The 22,603-nt window shown below is 37.4% G+C and overlaps 1 protein-coding gene and 1 pseudogene across 2 annotated transcripts in view; one reads left to right on the forward strand and one right to left on the reverse strand.

Moving 5' to 3' along the window:
• MEMO1 (mediator of cell motility 1) overlaps window positions 1–22,603 on the forward strand; it is a 119,490-nt gene that overhangs the window by 15,501 nt on the left and 81,386 nt on the right. The gene's annotated exons all lie outside the window — the stretch shown is intronic.
• On the reverse strand, window positions 16,723–20,184 carry LOC123581272 (annotated as a pseudogene).

A 22,603-nucleotide genomic window follows, 5' to 3' on the forward strand; every position in this document is an offset into this window, starting at 1 on the left:
TGGGGCTTGAACCCACAAACCATGAGATCATGACCTGAGCTGAAGTCAGATGCTTAACCGACTGAGCCACCCAGGTGCCCCTGGTTATTCAATAAATATCTTAAACTTAATAGAAAAGATAATGTCTGTCTATATTTATTAATAATTAAGGACTTTATATGAATAAGTTTGTTCTACTAGATTATGTGAAATGTTACATACAGATTAGGGCTTCTGGTTTATAAGAGGGAATAACAATAATTTCTGGTGGGAAATATGTAAATGAATAAGATAAAACCTTTGCTGTTTATAACCATCCAAGGAGTCATTTATTTTAGATCAGTTACCACTTTCAGTGTTACAGCTATCATTTTAGGGATTTGGAAATATACGCAATATTTTCAATTTTCAGAAACACATTCTTTTTTTAACTTTATTGAGGTATAACTGACATATAACATTGTGTAAGTTTAAGGTGTATATGTGATGATTTGATTCCATGATATATTACCAAAGAAGGGTTAGTTCACACCTCTGTCAACTCACATAATTACCATTTCCTTTTTGTGGTGAGAACATTTAAGATTTAGTCTCTTAGCAACTTTCAAATAGACGTTACAGTGTTAACTGTGGTCACCATGCTGTGCATTAGATCCCCAGCACCTAGTCATCATATAACTGGAAGTTTGTACTTTTTGACTAACCTCTCCCTGTTTCCACCACCTTCCAGCTCCTGGCAATCATTATTTTCCTCTCTATGAGTTTGATATTTTTGGATTCCACATATAAGTGAGATCATACAGTATTTGTTTCTCTCTCTGACTTGTTTCACTTAGCATAGTGACCTCATATTTTCTCCATGTTGACACAAATGGCAGGATTTCATCTTTTTTAATAGCTTAATAATATTCCATTGTATACATAACTGCATTTTCTTTATCCATTCATCTTTGATGGACACTTAAGGCTTTTTCCATGTCTTGGCTATTATGAATAATGCTCAGTGGAGAAATGGACCTCTGGCAGCATCCTGCACAGCTGGATCATTCACATCCTTTCGTTTTCCCTTGTGGGAGAAATCACGAGCAGAGGAGGTTTCTCTTGCTTTTCTTTTTTTTTTACCTTAAAGATTTTACAGCACTCTTCTTTAGAAAATTAAAAAAAAAATTATTTATTTTTGAGAGAGAGAATGAGTGGGGGAGGAACAGAGAGAGAGAGACAAAGGCTTTGAATTGGGCTCTGTGCTGACAGGGGCTTGAACTCACAAACTGTCAGGTTTGTGGTCATGACCTGAGCCGAAGACAGATGCTTAACCTACTGAGCCACTCAGGTGCGGTGCCCCACTCTTCTTTTAAAGTGTATTTATTTATTTGGAGTGGGGGGATGGGAAAGAGTGTGTGCTAGCGCATGCACAGAGAAATAACAGAGAGGAAGAGAGAGAATCCCAAGCAGGCACAGTGTTGTCAGCGCAGAGCCCAGTGCGGGGCTCCATTCCATGAACTGTGAGATCATGACCTGGGCTGAAACCAGGAGTTGGATGCCTAACCGACTGAGCCACCCAGGTGCCCCACTTTTTAAATTTTAAGTAGGCTCCACACCCATTGTGCGGCTTGAACTCATGGCCCTGAGATTAAGAGTCATATCCTCTACTAACTGAGCCAGTCCTGTGCCCCTGAGGAGGGTCTTTTGGTACTGAGCTGTGCTGCCTTGGGCTACAAGTGCCATGGGAAAAGTCAGACTTCCTCTTACGCTCTCTAGTGTGCCTAGACTTTTTAATTTTTATTTATTTATTTTTTTGCTTCAGTGGTATGCTGGAATTTTGCTGCTGGGCTCCTAGACTTCCACAAAGGCTCTGTCATCTGTGGGTGATTGCATAAGACCATCTTCTCCAGGGGCTCTAGTACTGTGGCCAAGAGGAACTGGAGCAAGTTTGTGGACCACTGCAGGATCCAGAGCCAGAACTGAGATCTGTAGGCCTGTTCCTCAATGCATGGGTGGGCAAGACTCCTCATGGGTCTGTTGGCATGTGGTGCTGATTCCCACAGCTCCCACTAAGGAACTTTTTGTTCATGGATACATGTCAAATTGATCTGTTGAGTCACTTAAGACTCTCCTAGGAGTGTCGATTCTGGTGTGGTTTTTTTGAAAGCTTTCCAGGTGATTCTGATGAATACCTTTTTGCTCTAGTGCTTTACAGGTGATTCAGGGTTTACTTCTCAGTTGGTGAGGCTGACCAACATAAACTGTGAGAATAGAAGGGAGGGAGCTGTTCAGTAGGACACAGATTAGTTTATCTAGTCTCCGTTTCTGCTTTGTACATAATTCTTCAATTTCTGAGGTTACCATATGGGCTGTTGCCTAACCTGTCAGTTGGCTCTTCTTGGGTTCAGACTCCCATTCCTGATTTAGCAGTCAGTTGTGACCAGGTTGGAAGGGTCATGAGGTATTATTACTGTACTTAGTACTACTTGTCTTTACGTTTGATTGCGGTGAAGAGGTAATACCGAGTGACTAAGGGAGAAGTTACCATAGATAGAGATTAGAAGAAGTCTTTCTGTGGAAGTAAAAATTGAATTGAAATCCCAAATGGTATGAAATTCTCAGGGAGAGAGATTTCCAGTAAGAGGGAATAAGTGGCTGAATTATAGTGAAGAATGTTGGAGAAGGAGATTAGGACTACATCATATAGATTCTTGTAGGTCTGGTTAAATGGGTTTTATCTAATTATAATGGGAAATTGAAGTGGCCGGGAGAACTCAGAAAAAAGTCTGATTGGGCATTAAAATGTTTATGATAAACATTGAATGAAGAGTAGTGGTTTAAAAATAAAAAAAATCTTAGAATATTTTAAAATTCCATTGCTAATATGAATTTTAACATTAATGTATTCTAATCATCATTTTTAAATTCTTCCTAAATTTAAAAGTTATTTTTAAATAACTGACTTAAGACAATTTGTATTTTATAGACTTCTATGTAGTCTATTTACCCGTTTGTCCATCTGACATGGTAATAAATGGTTGGTTTGTACATATCAGTTGGTCAGGAAGTGTTTACTAACTATGCGGTGGTGTTTAAGAATTTTAGGAAGTAGAAGATCAGTACAACCCTGACACAAGTTCAGATGAGCCATGTGGTGGGGCTGCTGGGTTCTATTTAATGATTATGGCCGACATTTATTGAGTCTGTACTGTATGGAAAGTCTATACTGTGTGTCAGGCATCTGCACTTGCATTTCTCTTTTAATATCGCAGCCAGTGAAAAAGCTGAGGCTGCAGTTATTCAAGGTCACAGCGTTGTGCTAGGGTTCCCACCAGCTCGATCCACACTCAGAGCTCTTAACTACCATTCCATATTCCCATACAAGGCTTTTAATAAATTTATATCTTAGACTATTAAGCATATATGTTTATTTGAAAATAAGAAGTTAGGGAATCATTTAACTTATAAAACATTTTATTTTGTGGAGCTTCATTGTGTAAATCGACAAAAGCAAGATAATAATAAAAAAATTCTCAAATATGTAAAGTTTTTATCCCTGCATGTTGTGTAAAGTATATAGTGCACATGTTTCAATATTCTGTCTTGTAATTAAAACACATTTTCAAGCATAAGAACTTTCATTGGTTACCCATTGTCTATATGGAATACAGGTAAACTTTTTTTTTATATCTCACAGTGCCTGTGGGGCAAGAATCCACGTGTGGCTTAGCTGGCTCCTCTGTCCTAGGGTCTCCAAGTAGCTTCCTTTTTTTTTTTTTTTTAAAGTTTATTTATTTATTTTGAGAGAGAGAGAGAGAGAGAGAGAGACAGAGAGAATCCCAAGCAGGTTCTGCACTGACAGTGTGTAGCCTAACACAGGGCTCTAACCCACGAACTGTGAGATCATAAACTGAGCTGAGATCAAGAAAGAGTCTCATGCTTAACCAACTAGCCACCCAGGCGCCCCTCCAAGCAAACTCCTTAATGTCAGCTTAAGGGGTTACTTATTCTAGCTCTTCCTTTCTCAACTATGCAAGCTTTTATTTCATGCAACCGAAAGGTCATTTCCACGTTTGCGCTTTTGTGCATAGCTTCCTTCTGTTTGGAAATACTCTGCCATCTTGTGCTTTTCTGGTTCAGCTTTTAAGACCTAAGTTAATTTATTTTTCTTCCCAGCATTTTTCCTTCATCTGAACTCTTAAATCTGTCATTAGGCTCTGTATATAAACCTTACCTTGTTTTATTTATCTATTTCCTCAGCTAGGTAAACCTCTTGATGGATATGGCTGTCATTGATACCTTTTTGTAGTTTGTGTTTTATACATACAAAGAGCTCAATAACTGCTTGCTAGTGAAAAGATGGTAAAAAGCCATATATGCAATGTCAGTAATATTTTTATTGTTATTTATCTTAGTGTGTGTGTGTATGTGTGTGTGTGTGTGTGTGTGTGTGTGTGTGTGTGTGTGTGTTAGACCGAGAGAGGCAGAAGGGGAGAGAGAATATCTAAAGATCCACGCTGAGTGTGGAGCGCAGTGTGGGGCTTGATCCCACGACCCTGGCATCACAACCTGAGCTGAAATCGTCAAACGCTTAAGTGAGCCACCCAGGTGCCTCGATAATGTTTTAAAATAAACATTTCATTTTGTTCATCTTATCTCATTATAAATCTTAAGTTTAAAATCTAAAAATTTATATTCTTGTGAAAGATTTTAGTGTTTAATTTCATGAAGAAATGAAAGGTTGGAGCTCTAAAAGAGAAAAAAAGGTATGTTATGTGTCAGTCTGTATAAATAGCAAGAATATGATCATAGTAATTAATCTTTTTAGTTTTTTTTTCTTTTCTTTTCTTTCTTTTTCTGTTTTTAGTAGGCTCCACACCCAACATGAGGCTTGAACTCATGACCCTGAGATCAAGAGTTGCACGCTTCACTGACTAAGCCAGCCAGGTGCCCCAGTATTTTCAGTCTTTAGAAATGGATATTGCCTTTGACACTTGATATATTTAGTTATCTGTACCCCCAAAACAATTTTCCTGAATACTTTATATTGATTTGAAAACATTCTTTATAAATTTGGCTTACATTTCTTTCTAAATTTGGAATGTACATAGAGAAAGCTTTTAAATTCAGCTTATGTTCTTCATTAGTGTTTTTTTACTTTCAACTCTATTTAAAAATTTTAAACTTTCTGTGAGGATTTGCTTCCTCATTTGCCACTTTATCTTTCTACTCTTCAGTGTTTAGTTGAGGAGCACTGATTTCAGGAGAAACATTTATTGAAAGCAATTGAAATTAGCTATATTAAGAGTCTAGATGGAACTTAAGTTTACCTTGTTCACATTTTATGGGCCACGTCAAAACAAAGCAGTTTGTAGGTGCAGTCCACACAATTTTCTCGGCATTGTGGGCTCTTTTTAAATTATGTCTTTATATTTTTAATGTTGGGGCACATATTTTTTTAGTACCTTTTAGAAACATGGCTAGTTAGTCACCACTGATACTACATCTTTATAATGTATATATTTTCACATTATTTTCAGCCTTAAAATTATTATTATTATTATTATTTTCACAAGATTACATGACCATGCAGCTAGCTACCAGCACAGCCCCGTGGTGAGCAGCTAATCAATGTTTTCGTTCTAGGGCTCTGTTCACAAGACTTTTTTTCTCTGAGACAGGTAGTCTGTTATGCTACTGGATTGACATTCTCCACAACCTCTAGAAATTCACATGGATAAAATGGTATTGATTGCGGGCCATGAATGAATGTTTCTCCTATGACAAAAAAACATTTAGTATTAGATACTGCCCACATTTTTAATACATTAAAACCAAGGATTGATACATGAGAGATTTTTTTTCTCTCCTGTTATATTTTTTGGGAAATGTTTGAGGAGGATTTAAGTATTTTCAGCAGTTTTAATTTTTGCCATATTTAAGTATGTTTAGAGTCTAGACTCCTTTCTCAGCTCACCATTGCTGTACATTTGCTTCCTTCTCTTCCTTTCAGTCTGTCTAGAGACTGTTTCCAGGCAAAGATACTTTGTTTTCTAGTACTCTGCCCCCATGTGGGGGGCAGTGGGGAAGAAAAGAAACTAGAACAGAACACCTTTTTCTAGATGCCCACTAAACAATGTGTTGACCAAGTACTCTCGAGATCTCGGTGGCATCTTCTTGAGATCTCGGTGGCATCTTCCATGAGTCTAGGTGGCAGGGCATGGGTTTAGGACGAGTGTAGGCTTCCACTTAACCGGGGCCAGTAAGACCCTATTCTATGTATGTTGCCTGCTGACTCCTCTGTCTGTCACACAGATCTAGAGATGAGAATTTTCCCTAAATCCCAGCTTTGTCTAGTTAAAGGAGCTTTATCCCAGGAGAATGCATAATTTAGGTGTCATTCTACTTGCCAAACTGGTATTAATTTATTTAATATTTAAAAATTCAATATACCGCTGAGAACTTTTATGATTTCACTACCTATTTTATTACACATGACCATTGTTTTATTGTTTGGTGTAGCATTATAAATGCAAATTTGAGTTGATTTAGATTTTGGTACTCTATGTCCATCCATAGATGTTTTCTAAGTTTATTTCGTTTTGCAGTTTGAAGTGCTATATTCCAAAGATGTTGAAGCCCTGAGAAAACAGACTGTATGCATGTGCATGTTTTAAATTTTTTTAAAAAAGATTTTGTTTTTAACTAATCTGTACACCCAACGTGGGGCCTGAACTCATGACCCTGAGATCAAGAGTTGCATGCTCCCCTGATTGAACCAGCTAAGGGCCCCTTTAATTTTTACATAGGAGTCAGTTTGAGTCCCAAGAAATGTGTGTAACACCTGAAGTATCCTTTACTAAGTCATCTTGTTAGGTATATATAACATGGTTTTTTTAAAACAATCATGTTTCGAATATAAAAACAAAATATTCCAACCAATATTACGTTAATTGAAAATAATTTTCATATATTTTCTTATTTAGTTTATTTATTTTGAGAGAGAGTACAAGAGAAGGGCAGAGAGAGAGGGAGAGAGAGAATCCCAAGCAGGCTCCGCACTGTTAGCATGGAGCCTGATGGTGGGCTTGAGCTCCTGAACTGAGATCATGACCTGGGCCAGAATCAAGAGTCAGACGCTCAACTGACTGAGTAACCCAGGTGCCCCTAATTTTCATTTATTTCAACTGTTAACTGCAAATGATGTGATAAACTGACCTAGCTTCTTTTTTTCTTCTTCTTTTTTTTTAACCTACCTCTTTCATTGATTATCAGGCAAAAATGTAGTAAGTAAATAAAGTGCCCCTATTTTAGTAATACAGAGTAAGTTAATATGTTTTATGGATGTCCTTGGTGTTAAACCAGGTACAGAAGATTAGAGACAGAGGGAAAGAGAGGAAGTTTCACAGTTTCTGATATAATGATTTTTCATTTCTATCATGCTTACGAACTTCTGTAAACTGGAGATTTGTGTAAATTCTTTTTTTTCTTTTTACCAGGGTGAAATCCACATAATGTAAAGTTAGCCATTTTAAAGTGTACATTTCTTTTTTAATTTATTTTGAAAGAGAGATAAAATGTGAGCGGGGGAGGAGCAGAGAGAGAGGGTGGGAGAATCCCAAGCAGGCTCCACACTGTCAGTGCAGAGCCTGACATGGGGATTGATCTTACAAACCATGAGATTGTGACCTGAGCTGAAATCAAGAGTCCGACACTTAATCTACTGAGCCACCCAGGCACTCCTAAAGTGTACATTTCATCGGCATTTATTATAGTCACAATATTGTGCAGCTACCAGCTGTATTGAGTTTCAAAACATTCTTATAACCCCAGAAGAAATCTATTAAGCAGTTAACCTATTAAGGCTATTAAGTTGCACCCCATTCTTGCCTACCTATAGCTGCTGTCAGTCACCTATCTGCTTTCTGTCTCTGTGGATTTACCTATTTAGGGCATTTCATATAAATGGAATCATACAGTTTGTGACCTTTTGTGTCTGGCTTCTTTTACTTAGTATAATGTTTTCAAGGTTTATCCAAATTGTAGTATATATTGGTACTTCATTCCTTTTTTATGATTGAATAATATTTTTTTGTATGCACATACCACATTTTGTTAATCCAGTTATTGGTTGGTAGGCTTTTGAATTGTTTTCATCTTTTGGTGTTTGTCACTAGTGCTGTTATGGAGATTTGTGTACAAATATTTGTTGGAATATCTGTTTTTATTTCTTTTGGATGTTGTTGGAATTGCTGGATCATATGCTAATTCTATAGGAATTAGGAACTGCCAAACTATTTTCCACACTGCCTGTACCATGTAATAGTCCCACCAGCAACATATGAACATTCTAATTTCTCTACATCCTGTCAATCACTTGTTATTTTCTTTAGAAAAATTTTTTTTAATGTTTATTTTTGAGAGGGAGAGAGAGAGAGAGAGAGAGAGAGTGAGCGAGCAAGCATGAGCACACAAACAGGGGAGGGGCAGAGAGAGAGGGAGACACAAGATCTGAGGCAGGCTCCATGCTCCGAACTGTCAGCACAGAGTTGGTTGGATGTGGGGCTCTAACTCATGAATTACGAGATCATGACCTGAGCCAAGGTCGGAGGCTTAACCGACTGAACCACCCAGGTGCCCCTTTTCCTTTTTTAAAGTAAGCTCTGTGCCCAACGTGAGGCTTAAATTTATGATCCTGAGATTAAGGGTTGCATATTCTATTGACTAAACCAGGCCCCAGGTGGCTTTTCCTTCTCCTTTTCCTTTTTGTTTTCCTTTTCCTTTTCCTTTCCTTCTTTCATAGCGATCCTAACTAGCGTGAAATGGTATGCCAGTGTAGATTGATTAGCATTTCATAATCACTAATGATATTGAACATCTTTTCATGTGTGTATTGGCCATGTGTATACCTTATTTGGAGGAATGTTTATTCAGGTCTTTTGCACATTTTTAAACTGGTTTGCTTGTCCTTTTGTTGTTGAGTTGTAAGAGTTCTGTATATATTCTAGGTATTAATTCTCTATCAGATATATGAGTTGCAAGTATTTTCTCCTTTACGGTTGTCTTTTCAACTTCTTGACAATATCGTTTCATGTGTAGAACTTTTTTATTTTGATGAAGTCCACTTTTACCTGTTTTTTCTTTTGTTTGCTCATACTTTTTAAAGTCATTTTGTTTATTTTTCATCTCATTTCATTTCATTCCATTTGAGAGAAAGAGGAAGAATGCATGCATGTGTCGGGGAGAGGGATTGAGGGAGAGAGAGAATCTTAAACAAGCTCCACATTCAGCATGGACCCTGTGCAGGGCTCGATCCCACAACTCTGGGATTGTGACTTGAGCCAAAATCAAGAGTTGGACACTTAACCAACTCAGCCACCCAGTCGCCCCTGTTTGCTTGTACTTTTGATAGTATGTCTAATAAGAAACACTTAGCTGGGGCGCCTGGGTGGCTCAGTCAATCAAGTGTCCAACTTCGGCTCAGGTCATGAACTCACGGTTCATGGGTTCGAGCCCCATGTTGGGTGGGCTCTGTGCTGATAGCTCAGAGCCTGGAGCCTGCTTTGGATTCTGTGTTTCCTTCTATCTCTGGCTCATGATGTGTCTCTCTCTGTCTCTCAAAAATAAAAATAAACGTTAAAAAAAAACCCACCCAAATTGTTAGCAAATGCAAGGTCCTGATGATTTGCCCCTGTTTTTATTCTGAGAGTGTTATAGTTTTAGCTGTTACGTTTAGGTTATTGGTTCATTTTGAGATAAATTTTGTATATAGGGTGAGGGTAGGGTTCCAGCTTTATTCTTCTTTTTTTCTTTTCTAAAAACTAATTTATTCTTTTACATTCAAGTGTAATAACATGCAGCGCTATATTTAATTTCAGGTGTGCAATATAATGATTGCACAGTTGTGTACCTTACCCACTGATCATCACAGTAAGTGTGCTCTTGATCCCCTGTACCTCTTTCACCCATATCCCCTCTGGTAACTGCCAGTTTGTTCTCCATATTTAAAAGGGGTTTTTGTTGTTGTTGTTTGTTTGTTTTTTCTTTTTTTGGTGTGTGTGTATCTCTTGTTCATTTGTTTTGTTTCTTAAATTCCACTTATGAGTGAAATCATATGGTATTGTCTTTCTGTGACTGACTTTTTTCACTTAGCACTATACCCTCTAGATCCATCCATGTTTTAGCAAAAGGCAAGATTTCATTCTTTTTCACGGATGGGTAATATCCTATTGTATGTATGCCACATCTTTTTTATACTTTATTTTTTTATTTTTAAAATTTTATTTTTAAAAATTTACATCCAAATTAGTTAGCAGATAGTGAAACAATGAATTCAGGAGTGGATTCCTTAGTGCCTCTTACCCATTTAGCCCATCCCCCCTCCCACCATCCCTCCCGTAACCTTCAGTTTGTTCTCCATATTTATGAGTCTCTTCTGTTTTGTCCCCCTCCCTGTTTTTATATTATTTTTGTTTCCCTTCCCTTATGTTCATCTGTTTTGTCTCTTACAAAGTCCTCGTAGGAGTGAAGTCATGTGATTTTTGTGTTTCTCTGACTGACTAATTTCACTTAGCATAATACCATCCAGTTCCATCCAGGTAGTTGCAAATGGCAAAATTTCATTCTTTTTGATTGCCGAGTAATACTCCATTGTGTATGTATACCACATCTTCTTTATCCATTCATCCATCGATGGACATTGGGCTCTTTCCATACTTTGGCTGTTGTTGATAGTGCTGCTATAAACATTGGGGTGCATGTGTCCCTTCGAAACAGCACACCTGTATACCTTGGGTAAATGCCTAGTAGTGCAATTGCTGGGTTGTAGGGTAGTTCTGTTTTTAGTTTTTTGAGGAACCTCCATACTGTTTTCCAGAGTGGCTGCACCAGCTTGCATTCCCATATTTTTTTGCATGTGGATGTCCAGTTGTCTCAGCACCATTTGTTGAAGAGTTTCTTCTTTTGCCATTGAATTGGCTATACATGTTTGGGTTTATTGCTGGATTTTCTTTTCTATTCTATAGATGTTTGGACATATTTCTGGACTTTGAGTTCTATTCCATTGGTCTGTCCTTATGCCAGTACCACACTTTTGATCACTTTAGTTTTGTAGTAAGGTTTGAAATTGGGAATTGTGAGTCTTCTCCCTTTGTTCTTTTTCAAGATTATTTTGGCTATTCAGGGCCCTTGGAAATTCCAAATGAATTTGAGGATCAGCTTTTCCATTTCTGCAAAAAAGAGAGTTGAGATTTTAATAGAGATTTCATTGGATCCTTTGATCACTTTGGGGAGTATTGCCGTTTTAACAGTATTAAGTCTTTCAACTCATAAACACAGGATTTTTTTTTCATTTATTAGATCTTTATTTCAGTAATATTTATAGTTTTTTTGTGTATATGTCTTTCATACACTTGGTTAAATTTATAGCTAAGTATTCTTTTTGATTCTATCGTACATAGACTTGTTTTCTTAGTTTCTTTTTTGGGTTGGTCCTCACTAATGCATAGAAATACAGTTGAGTTTTGTTTGATCTTCTTACAACACAGCTAAATTCCTTTATTAGCTCTAATAGTTTTAATGTGGGTTCTTTAGAATTTTTTTTTTTTCTTTAGAACTTTTTAATGTAAGTCATCTGTGAATAGGGAGAGTTTGTATCTTCCTTTCCAATTTGGATGCCTTTTATTTCTTTTTCGTACCTAATTACTTTGGGTAGAACTTCCACTACAATATTGGATAGAAGTGGCAAAAGTGGGCATTCCTGTCTTATTCTTAATTTTAGGGGGAAAGCTTTCACTTTTTGCTGTTGAGTATGATATTAGCTGTGGGTTTTCTCACAAATGTCCCTTTCTTAGTTTAAGGAAGTTTCCTTTTATTCCAAGTCTGTATTTTTCACAAAAGGGTGTTGGATTTCGTGAAATGCTTTCTCTGTGTCAATTGAAATGATCATGTGCTATGTTTCCTTTCGTTTAATAATGTGGTCTATTGCATTGTTTAGTTACATATATTGAACTGCCCTTGCACTCCTGAGATAAATTCTACTGGTTGAGTATAATCCTTTTACTGTGTTGCTGTATTTCATTTGCTGGTATCTCACTGAGGGTTTCTCCATCTGTATTCATAAAGAATATTGGTTTGTAGTTTTCTTGTGATGTCTTTGTCTGGCTTTGTTATCAGGGTGGTGCAGTAGAGTGAGTTAGGAAGTGGTCCCTGCTCTTCTGTTTTTTGGAGGACTTTGAGAAGGATTGCATTAATTCTATTCTATATGTTTGGTAGGATTCAGCAGTAAAGCCTTCTGGTCCTGGACTTTTCTTTGTTGGGAGGTTGCTGACTCAGTCTCTTTACTTGTTATACATATGTTGAAATTTTCTATTCTTTAGTCAATTTGGATAGTTTGTGTGTTTCTAGGAATTTATCCATTTCATCTAGGTTGTCTCATTTGTTGGTGTGCAGTTGTTCATAGTGTTCCCTTATAACCTTTTTTATTTCTGTAAGGTCATTAGTGTTGTCTTCTTTAAATTAGTTTTTAAATAAAGCTTTCATTTTTGTCTTGTTAGATTATTTCGTGATTTGGTATGTTTCTCTAACGCAGTTCAGTTTGTTTCACACACATTAAAAGATGGGGGAATAGGAAACAGATGACAGATATCACCTCCAAAAGTAGCTGTGTACTGGCATTACTGTACATCAGTTCAAGGAGAGTTAGAGTTAGGTTCATTATACTCCCAGACCACATCCCAGGTATACCAGTTAGAGAAACATTTGAGTGAAAGATTATTAACAAAAAAATGTACCACACACCTAATCCTAATTTTGTATGGTGCTATTACTAGTTTGTATTTTTCTGAATCTGGTGGTAAGACTTTTTTGATTCAATTTTATATTATTGAATCTTCCTCATGCTTGGTTTTAGTGGCATTTCAAAACAGAAAGTTTATTCTTTTAAACATTTTTCTGCATAAATATGCCTGTCTTATGTTTATACCCAAGAAAGAAGGGTCTACAATCTTTATAATTTAACAGAATATCTCATAATTTGCAGGCTGTTATTAGCATCCATGTGAATGTATCAATGTGTAAGTTAATCTGAAAATGTAAAAAAGGCAAAATTTTTAGGTGGGGTTTGGAGAGAGGTAAACTTTTCCTGGCTAGTTAGTGGGTGACTGTATGAAATAACTTTCAACCTGAAACATTGCTTCAGATTGGACAAGGTATTAATGGTGGCAATAAAAGGTATTTTGCTCATGTAGCTACAGTATTTTTTTACTCGATCTCTATGGAATTATAGTGCGTCCTGAGTGTGAATGAGAACTATGTATGCTGTTTCGTCAAGAAAGATGTCAACAGGGCGCTTGGGTGGCTCAGTCGGTTCAGCGTCCAACTTCAGCTCGGGTCATGATCTCATGGTCTGTGAGTTCTAGCCCCATGTCGGGCTCTGTGCTGACAGCTCAGAGCCTGGAGCCTGCTTCAGATTCTAGGTCTCCTCTCTCTGCCCCTCCTCCGCTCATGCTCTGTCTCTCTCTGTCTCAAAAATAAAATAAAATAAAAGAAAGATGTCAACAGTTACCTTAGACTCATTAGGAAGCCAGGATGTGACAGTGCCTAGCATTGAATGGGTATTTAATAAAATGTTTGATTAAGTGGATGAATCAACGAAACAAACGTAACTATAAAACTGCTTGAGTAGTTGTCTGAAATAGGACAGAGGCTGAGATCAATTAAACCAACATTAGCTCTTTTAAACTAGCCACGTTTTGAAGTGTAGTGAGTAAAAGTGTTGTGAGCACCCAGGAACAGAATTGTTCCTCTGTTTGGAGAGATGGCTATTGAAAATTATGAAAAAGAAAAGCTTGTGTTATTCTTATTACAGAAGTAGTTCAGATACCTTAAAGAAAATTTAGAAAATATAAGTAAATGCAAAATTGAAATAAATCATCTCTTATCCTAAAATAACTTCATTTCACACACACACACACACACATATATATATATATATATATATATATATATATATATATATATGGCTTTGTAACTTGATATATTCACTTAACTGGAAGTTCACCATATGTAACTTTCTGTTAAAATATTGGAGATTAGGAATCCTGCCAGAAAGTTTCCTGTGTGATTAATACAGTCTTAAATGACTAACTGGATGTAGTAACTAGCCTTTTCTGTATAATAATATTGAATTGTTTATAACACTTGCCTAAAATAAACATTATTATTCTTATTTTTTAAAATGTATTTATTTTAAGAGAGAGAGAAAGGGGAAAGAGAGAGAGAGAGAGAGAGAGAGAGAGAGAGAGAGAGAATCCCAAGTAGTTTCTCTACTGCTGATGCAGAACCTGACACAGGGCTTGAATTGATGAACCTTGAAGGTCATGACCTGAGCCAGAATCAAGAGTCAGAGGCTTAATTGTCTGAGCCACCCAAGTGACCCTAAAATAAACATTATTAATGAATATTAGTAAAAATATAGTATGTACATATGATCAAATCAAAATGTTTGGTATTTTAAATTTTTTAGTAGTTTAATCAACTACGTATCTCCACCCTTTTAAAGTTTTGTTTTATAGGGGTGCCTGGGTGGCTCAGTTGGTTAAGTGTCTGACTCTTGATTTCAGTTCAGGTCATGATCTCAAGGTTTATGAGTTTGAGCCCCACATCGGGCTCCATGCTGACAGCTCAGAGCCTGGAGCCTGCTTCGGATTCTGTGTCTCCCTAGCTGTCTGCCCCTCCCCTGTTCATGCTCTGTCTCTCTCTCTCTCTCAAAAATAAATAAACGTTAAAAATTTTTAAAAAATTTTCTTTCATAAATAATACGCTGTAACCTGAAACAGTACTGTAGTGTTTTCTAGCTTTTGAGAATAGGTTAAAAACGAAGAATGGAAATGTCCTCGTTAGAGAGAAGATGTATTTATATCTAAAATTCTATCTATAATGGACAACATTGACAATAAAATTAAGATGAAAACAAAAAACACAAATAGATGTTGATTGTGAAATAAAACAGTTTATATGTCAGGAATTTGGGGGAGAGTATGGAGTTGAAATTCAGGGATATGAAGTGTGGAAGGTAGTTTCGGTATCAAGGAGAGAAAAAGTAAGAGAAGGAGGCCTCCTTTGTAATTAATCTGAGGCACTTCTTCGAAGATTTATCACTGTACAATTTGGTCACTGACAGAACACTCTGCAGTTGAATCACTGACAGAACAAATAACTAGGTTTGCTACCAGGAGAAGGAAATCTGCTAATACTACTAGGAGTTGTAGGCAGTGCAAAATTCAGAGACTTCCAGGTTAGAAGATGAACATGAAAGCTCCTGAGCAGAGTTGTTAATCCCAGGGTAGAAGCTCTTTGTAGTCCGCTCCACTTAGGTGTAGGCAGCCCTGGGTCCCTTGGTGTTAACTGAAGCCAGAAGGATCTCAGGTCTGCGGATGCATCCTGTTGCCAAGAGAGGCAGAACCAGGTACTAGGATCACTTTGCAAGATGAGATATTTGGAATTATTTAAATGATGTGAGATGGTTTCATGGGCTGGGGGAAGCTATTTAAGGTTTATAGGAAGAAAATAAAATAATCTTTAGTGAAGTGCTGTTATGTGGCTTGATACTTTCATATATATTCTGATTCAGTCTTTTTGGGTTAGGCTTTGGGGGAGTCTGATTTTTTATTAAGCACACCAGCTGATTTCTTGAATGTGGTTCTTGAACCACAGATTGAGTTACACAGGCAGGACTCCTGACTCTTGGTTGGGACTTGTAAATTTTGATTCCTGTTGTCTGAGCTTCCTGGTCATTCCCTCATTCTTCTGAGGCCTCAGATGGCTCTCCAAGGTAATATATGAGAACAGAGGTCAGAACAGTAATGTCATTGTAACTATTTTCAGAACTCTTCAATTGCATAAATGTCACCTCAAAATTTAAAAATTTTCCACTGGACACTAACATTAAAAATTTATAAAATTTTATTAAAAGATTATATTTCTATTAAAAATAGTTACTATTAATTGATGACCAACTGATTGAGACCTATTAACTTCTTTTACATAGCAATTTTCATTTAATGAAGTTACATCAGTAACTACAAAACAATTTAGTATTCATTATTGTTTCCATGTTCCTTTATAGAATGAAGTCCTCTATTATTCTATATTTATACAAAGCTTTTTTTCTATCATAAAAATGCTTCATTATATAGAAAACTTTAGACTATATAGAGGTGACCAAAGTAAGTATCTAAAATTTGACACCCCAAAATAACCATTGACAGAAATGATTTATACCATTGTACAAATGTTGCAGCATCTATTAGGTTGTGTTTGCCTAAATGTTATTCTTTCCTAAGGTATTTAACTTAAAAAAATTGAGAAAAGAAATTTTTTTTTTAACTTAAAGTTTATTCATTTATTTTGAGAGAGTGAGCACATGTACACACAAGTGGGGGAGGGGTAGAGAGAGGGAGGCGAGGAGAGAGAGAGAATCCCAAGTAGGCTCTACACTGACAGTGTGGAGCTCAACATGGGGCTCAACATGGGGCTCGAACCCACAAACTATGAGATCATGACCTGAGCCAAAGTCAGATGCTTAACTGACTGAGCCACCCAGGCACCCTGAGGAAAGAAATTTTTAATAAATTTTAACTAAAATATGTGTGAGATCCTTGAAATCCGTAAAGAACTGGCATCAAGTGATTTAGCTTTCTCTGGGATGTGAATATCAGGGCTAGTTTTAATGGCAAACACTCATTAAACAGTTTCTTTTTATAGTTTTATACCTTTATTTGACAATCAGCAGTTCTCATCCACGTTAACAGTCTGTAGATTTTTGAAAGTGGTGACAGGTACATAGGTAACCAGTGTATAGAGCCTGTTTGGTGTATCTTCATCCTCGTTATGTTTTCTGGACAACTGCACACGGATATGGTATGGAATATTCCTTATTCCTTTGGCCCAAACAGCTTTGTTGAGCCTGGTGTCAATGTGCACATTTGGGGTTCCCATCTCCTTCATAGCAAATATCCGGATCTCTTTGAGTGCCTGAGGAGCATGCTTCTTGAAACCCACTCCATGGATGCGCTTGTGAATGTTGATGGTGTATTCTCTGGTCGCTACCTCGTTGATGGAGAATGACTCTTCTTCTCTCCACCCTTCTTTGCAGGAGCCATTCTCCTGGGCCTGGGTTGGAAAGGAAGATCATTAAACTATTTCTTTTTTTTTTTTTTAATTTTTAATGTTTATTTCTGCGACAGAGAGAGACCGAGCATGAGCGGGGGAGGGCAGAGAGAGAGGGAGACAGAGAATCCAAAGCAGGCTCCAGGCTCTGAGTTGTCAGCACAGAGCCTGACATGGGGCTCGAACTCACAAACCGTGAGATCATGACCTGAGCTGAAGTCAGTCGCTCAACTGACTGAGCCACCCAGGCACCCCTCATTAAACTATTTCTTAATGGCAAAAGTAATAAGTACCACCTGTTAGTCAAAAGAAGTGTGTCTATTTGGAACTCTAAAAATCACCAAATAACGGGTAGTAGTAACTAACACTAGCTGGTGAGTGGTAAGTTTGTAAAATTCTTTTCATCTTAAAATAAGTCACCATTTAAGCATGGGGAATATGTAGAGTGTCTTCTGTATAAAACTGGGATACACTGTATACAGTATATTCTGGGGATAAAGTGATGGTTACTGGGGATAAAGGGATGGTTTTAGGAAGGAGGAGCAAATTGCATGTAGACTTATGAGGATTTAAAAAATTTTTCTCACTTTCAAAAAGAGATTAGGCCAGTCGAGTTTGTGTTTGTTTAGTACTTTAGGAAACAGTTGGCTTTTTAAGGAAATACATGTTTTTGTATGTGTTATTCCACTTAATGCTAAGCCATCCTGTGTAAGGTACTTAGTGTTTTATACTTATTTTTATAGATGAAAAAACTGAAACTCAAAGTTTCTTATCCAGGTCACAAACTCAGATATTTTTGGCTTTGTTTCCATTTCTTTCGCTCACGTTTACCATTCTCTGATTTCCAAAGTTCTTCTTTTTTTAAAAATATTTATTTATTTTTGAGAGGCAGAGACACAGAGCTTGAGCAGGGGAGGGGCAGAGAGAGAGGGAGACACAGAATCCAAAGCAGGCTCCAGGCTCCGAGCTGTCAGCGCAGAGCCTGACGCTGGGCCCGAACTCATGAACTGTGAGATCATGACCTGAGCTGAGGTCAGACGCTTAACTGACTGGGCCACCCAGGCACCCCTCCAAAGTTCTTTTTAACTCAAATTCTGTGGTTTTACACAACTGGGGAGGATAGTGTAATGAATTCCCATTTACCTGTCCCAGGACTACAAAATTATTAGCCCATTGCCAGTTTGTTTCACCTGTATCCCCTTGCATCTGCCCTCCCATATTATTTTTACCTCCATATTATTATGATTTTAAAGTTTATTTATTTTAAGAGAAGGGGGAGGGGCTAAGAGGGAGAGAGAATCGCAAGCAGGCTCTGTGCTGTCAGTGTGGAGCCTGATGTAGGCTCAACCCCACAAACTAATGACGTCATGACCTGAGCCAAAATCAAGAATTGGACGCTTGACTGACTGAGCCACCCAGGCGCCCAGTCACAATTTTTTTTTTAAACTGTTTTTAAGTTGCAATTCAAATAAGGCTCATATGTTGCTAGTGGTTAATATGTCTCATAAGTATTTTAAAAATATTACTATTAAAAAATATTTCTTTAGAGCAGTTTTAGGATCACAGCAAAATTGAATAGAAGAGGTAGAGATTTACCATATTTGTCTGTTTGTTCAGCCACCATTTGTTGAAAAGACTCTTCTTAATTTTATTGACTCCTTTCTTTTGTCAAAGATCAGATGACTATATTTCCGGGTGTCTATTTTTGGGCTCTGTATTCTGATCCATTGCTGTGTTTGTTTTTTAGCCAATATCATTTTGTCTTGACTACTGTAGCTTTATAGTAAGTCTTAATGTTGGGTAGCAGCAGTTGTCCTCCAACTTTGTTCTCCTTCAATATTATGTTGGCTTTTCTTGGTCTTTTGCCTCTCCATGAAATAAATATTCAGAATGAGTTTGTTGATACCCACAAAGTAACTTGCTGGGCTTTTGATTGGGGTGCATTGAATCTGTAGATTAAATTGGAAGAACTGACATCTTGTTAATATTGAGTCTTCCTATCCATGAACATGGAATATGTTTCCATTCATTTATTTAGTTCTATGGTTTCATTTATCAGAATTTGTAGTTTATTTCATGTAGGTTTTATACAATTTTGTTAGTTTCATACCCAAGTATTTCATCTTTTTTTTTTTTTTTTGGTGTTAATATAAGTGTTACTGTGTTTTCATTTCAAATTCCACTTCTTCATTGCTGGTATAGAGAAAAGCAGTTGACTTTTGTATTTTAACCTGTGTTCTGCAACCTTGCTATACTTGCTCATTTATTTCAGGAGTTGTTACTGATTCTTGTGGATTTTTTTACATAGATGATCATGTCATTTGCTTAGATGGACAGTTTTTATTCTTTTTTTTCCCCGATCTGTATACCTTTTCTTTTCTTGTCTTTTCCAGTTTAATGTCAAAGAGCTGGGGTACCTGGGTGGCTCAATTGGTTGAGCGTTGAACTTTGGCTTAGGTCATGCATGATCTTATAGTTCATGACTTCGAGTCCCACGTTAAATTCTGTGCTGATAGTGTGGAGTCTGCTTCCAATTTTCTGTCTCCTTCCCTCTCTGCCCCTCCCATGCTTGGACTCTCTCTCTCAAAAATAAATAAATGTTAAAAGAAAGAAAGAAAAGCTGTGATGAGGAGACCTTTTTGCCTCCTTCCTGATATTATGTCTTTTTAAATCTACACATTCCCTTTCCATCTCACTCTGTTTTTTCTTTTTTTTTTTTTTCTCCTTGCAATTTTGTTTTGTTGTTGAAGAAACTGGGTCTTTTCTTTTTTAGAGATTCTTGCAGCCTGGATCTTTGTAACTCCATCTCTGGGATGGTGTTCAACATGTTCTTCTGTCACATTTATTTTATAAAAATTGTTAATTAGATCTAGAGCAGCATTGTCTAGTATAAATAAAAAGAAAGCCATAAATTTGAGCCACATATTGGTAATTTGAATTCTTTCTGGTATCCACTTTAAAAACATAAAACAGGAGAAATTGGTTATTTATTTGTTTGTTTGTTTATTTATTTATTTTAATGTTTTTATTTATTTTTGAGACAGAGAGAGACAGTGTGAGCGGGGAGGGGCAGAGAGAGAGGGAGACACAGAATCCGAAGTAGGTACCAGGTTTTCAGCTGTCAGCACAGAGCCCGATGCGAGGCTCGAACTCACAGATTATGAGATCATGACCCGAGCTGAAGTCAGACGCTTAACTGACTGAGCCAGCCAGGCGCCCCGAGAAATTGGTTTTAATATATTTTATTCCACTTACTATATCCAAAATATTATTTCAACATGAAGCCAGCATAACTATTGATGTATTTTACATTTTTTGTACTAAATCTTAGAAATCTGGTGTATATTTTACACATATCACATCTCAATTAGAATTTGCTACAATTGCAAGTGCCTAGTAGCCACATGGGGCTAGTGACTCCTGTAGTGAACAACACAGATTTAGGGACTAGATCAGATTTAGGGTTTTTGTTTTTGTTTTTGTCAGACAGTAGGGAATTGCCTGATTCTCTCTCTTTGGTGATACCTGTAGCCATTCGTGATCACTGTTTAGATCTAATAATTTATTAGGACTTGTGAAGTGGTGACAGTTTTTAATCACTCTACCTTCATTTATTATCTATAATATTTCTCTAAGAGGATATTTCCTGTCCTCAATTAATCTAGTTACTTGAAGGAACAGTTCATTTAGAAAAAGTGGGATAAGTAATGCTTGATCCTTTTCCTTTATTTACCAGTTATCAAAATAATGAATTGGTTCCTTAGCATTAGGATAAAAGGTACCTTTGGATACAGGTGACGAGCAAAAAAAAATTTTTCAAGTGTCATTGTGAACTCATAGACTTAAAAGATACTCAATTTGTCCCATCTTTAGTCATTTGGAGTCTCTTTTTTTTTTTTTTTTTTTAACATTTATTTATTTTTGAGACAGGGAGAGACAGAGCATGAACAGGGGAGGGTCAGAGAGACGGAGACACAGAATGTGAAACAGGCTCCAGGCTCTGTGCTGTCAGCACAGAGCCCGACGCGGGGCTCGAACTCATGGACCGCGAGATCATGACCTGAGCCGAAGTTGGCTGCTCAACCGACTGAGCCACCCATGCGCCCCAGTTGGAGTCTCTTTAAGCTGACTCTTGAGTCCTCTAGACATGGCCCTAATAGTCTGTGATAACTTTCTTGCATTGTGGTGTATTAGTCTGTATTATCTAGAAAAACATAACCAAAAGGATATATGCATATATATAGAAAGAGATTTGTTATAATAAATTCGCTTATGAACTTTAGAGGCTCACAAGTTTCAAGATCTGTGTTTAGCATCTGGAGGCCCAGGAGAGCTAGTGGTGTATGTAGTTCCGGTCCAGCTCAAGACTCAGGAAGAGCCAGTGTTGTTTTGGTTTTAGTCTGAAGGAAGGAAGAAAACCAGTGTACCAGCCTGAAGTCTGTCAGGCAGGACGAATTCCATCTTACTTGTGAGGGTGTCAGCTTTTTTGTTCATTCTGGCCTTCAAATGATTGGATAGGGCTCCCCACATCAGGGAGGGCAATTTGCTTTACTTAGTCTACAATTTCAAATGTTAATCTCATTCAGAAACATCCTGACAGACAAACCCAGAATAGTGTTTGAACAAATGTCTGGGCATCCTGGCAGTCAAGGAGTCATATAAAATTAACCATCATATCTGGGATAAGATGTTCCAGGCTCATTTTACATTTCCTGCCCCAGATGTAGAATCTGCCATTTTTCCAAAGAACCTCAGTCTTTACTGTCTTAAAGTCAAAGTGTCAAAGTCTTATAAATAATGCTGGCAATTAATAAATGAACTCTGGTGATTCTTTTGATGATGAAAACACATTAAGATTCATAAATTTTTTTTTTTCAACGTTTATTTATTTTTGGGACAGAGAGAGACAGAGCATGAACGGGGGAGGGGCAGAGAGAGAGGGAGACACAGAATCGGAAACAGGCTCCAGGCTCTGAGCCATCAGCCCAGAGCCCGATGCGGGGCTGGAACTCACGGACCGCGAGATCGTGACCTGGCTGAAGTCGGACGCCTAACCGACTGCGCCACCCAGGCGCCCCAAGATTCATAAATTTAAAAGCTTTATGTTAAAAGGCTTTGTTTTAGGATTTTTATCAAGGTGTAATTTTTTTGGGCACCTGGGTGGCTCAATCTGTTGGGTGTCTGACTTGATTTCAGCTCATGTCATGATCCCAGGGTTGTGGGATCAAGCCCTGTGTCTGGCTCCATGCTGAGCTTGGAACCTGCTTGGGATTTTCTGTCCCTCTCCCTCTGTCCCTCTTCCCTGCTCATGCTCATTCTCTCTCACAAAATAAATAAATAAACATTAAAAAAAAGTTGTAATTTCTTAAGCATCATTAAATTGTCTTATATATTTCTTTTTGTGCATTTCTTTTCTTACTTTTGGGAAAGAGGTCTTGGTATCTGCTCTGTCTCTCCTATGTTGATCTTTTTC

Source organism: Leopardus geoffroyi, chromosome A3 (assembly GCF_018350155.1).
Source record: "Leopardus geoffroyi isolate Oge1 chromosome A3, O.geoffroyi_Oge1_pat1.0, whole genome shotgun sequence".
NCBI lineage: Eukaryota > Metazoa > Chordata > Mammalia > Carnivora > Felidae > Leopardus > Leopardus geoffroyi.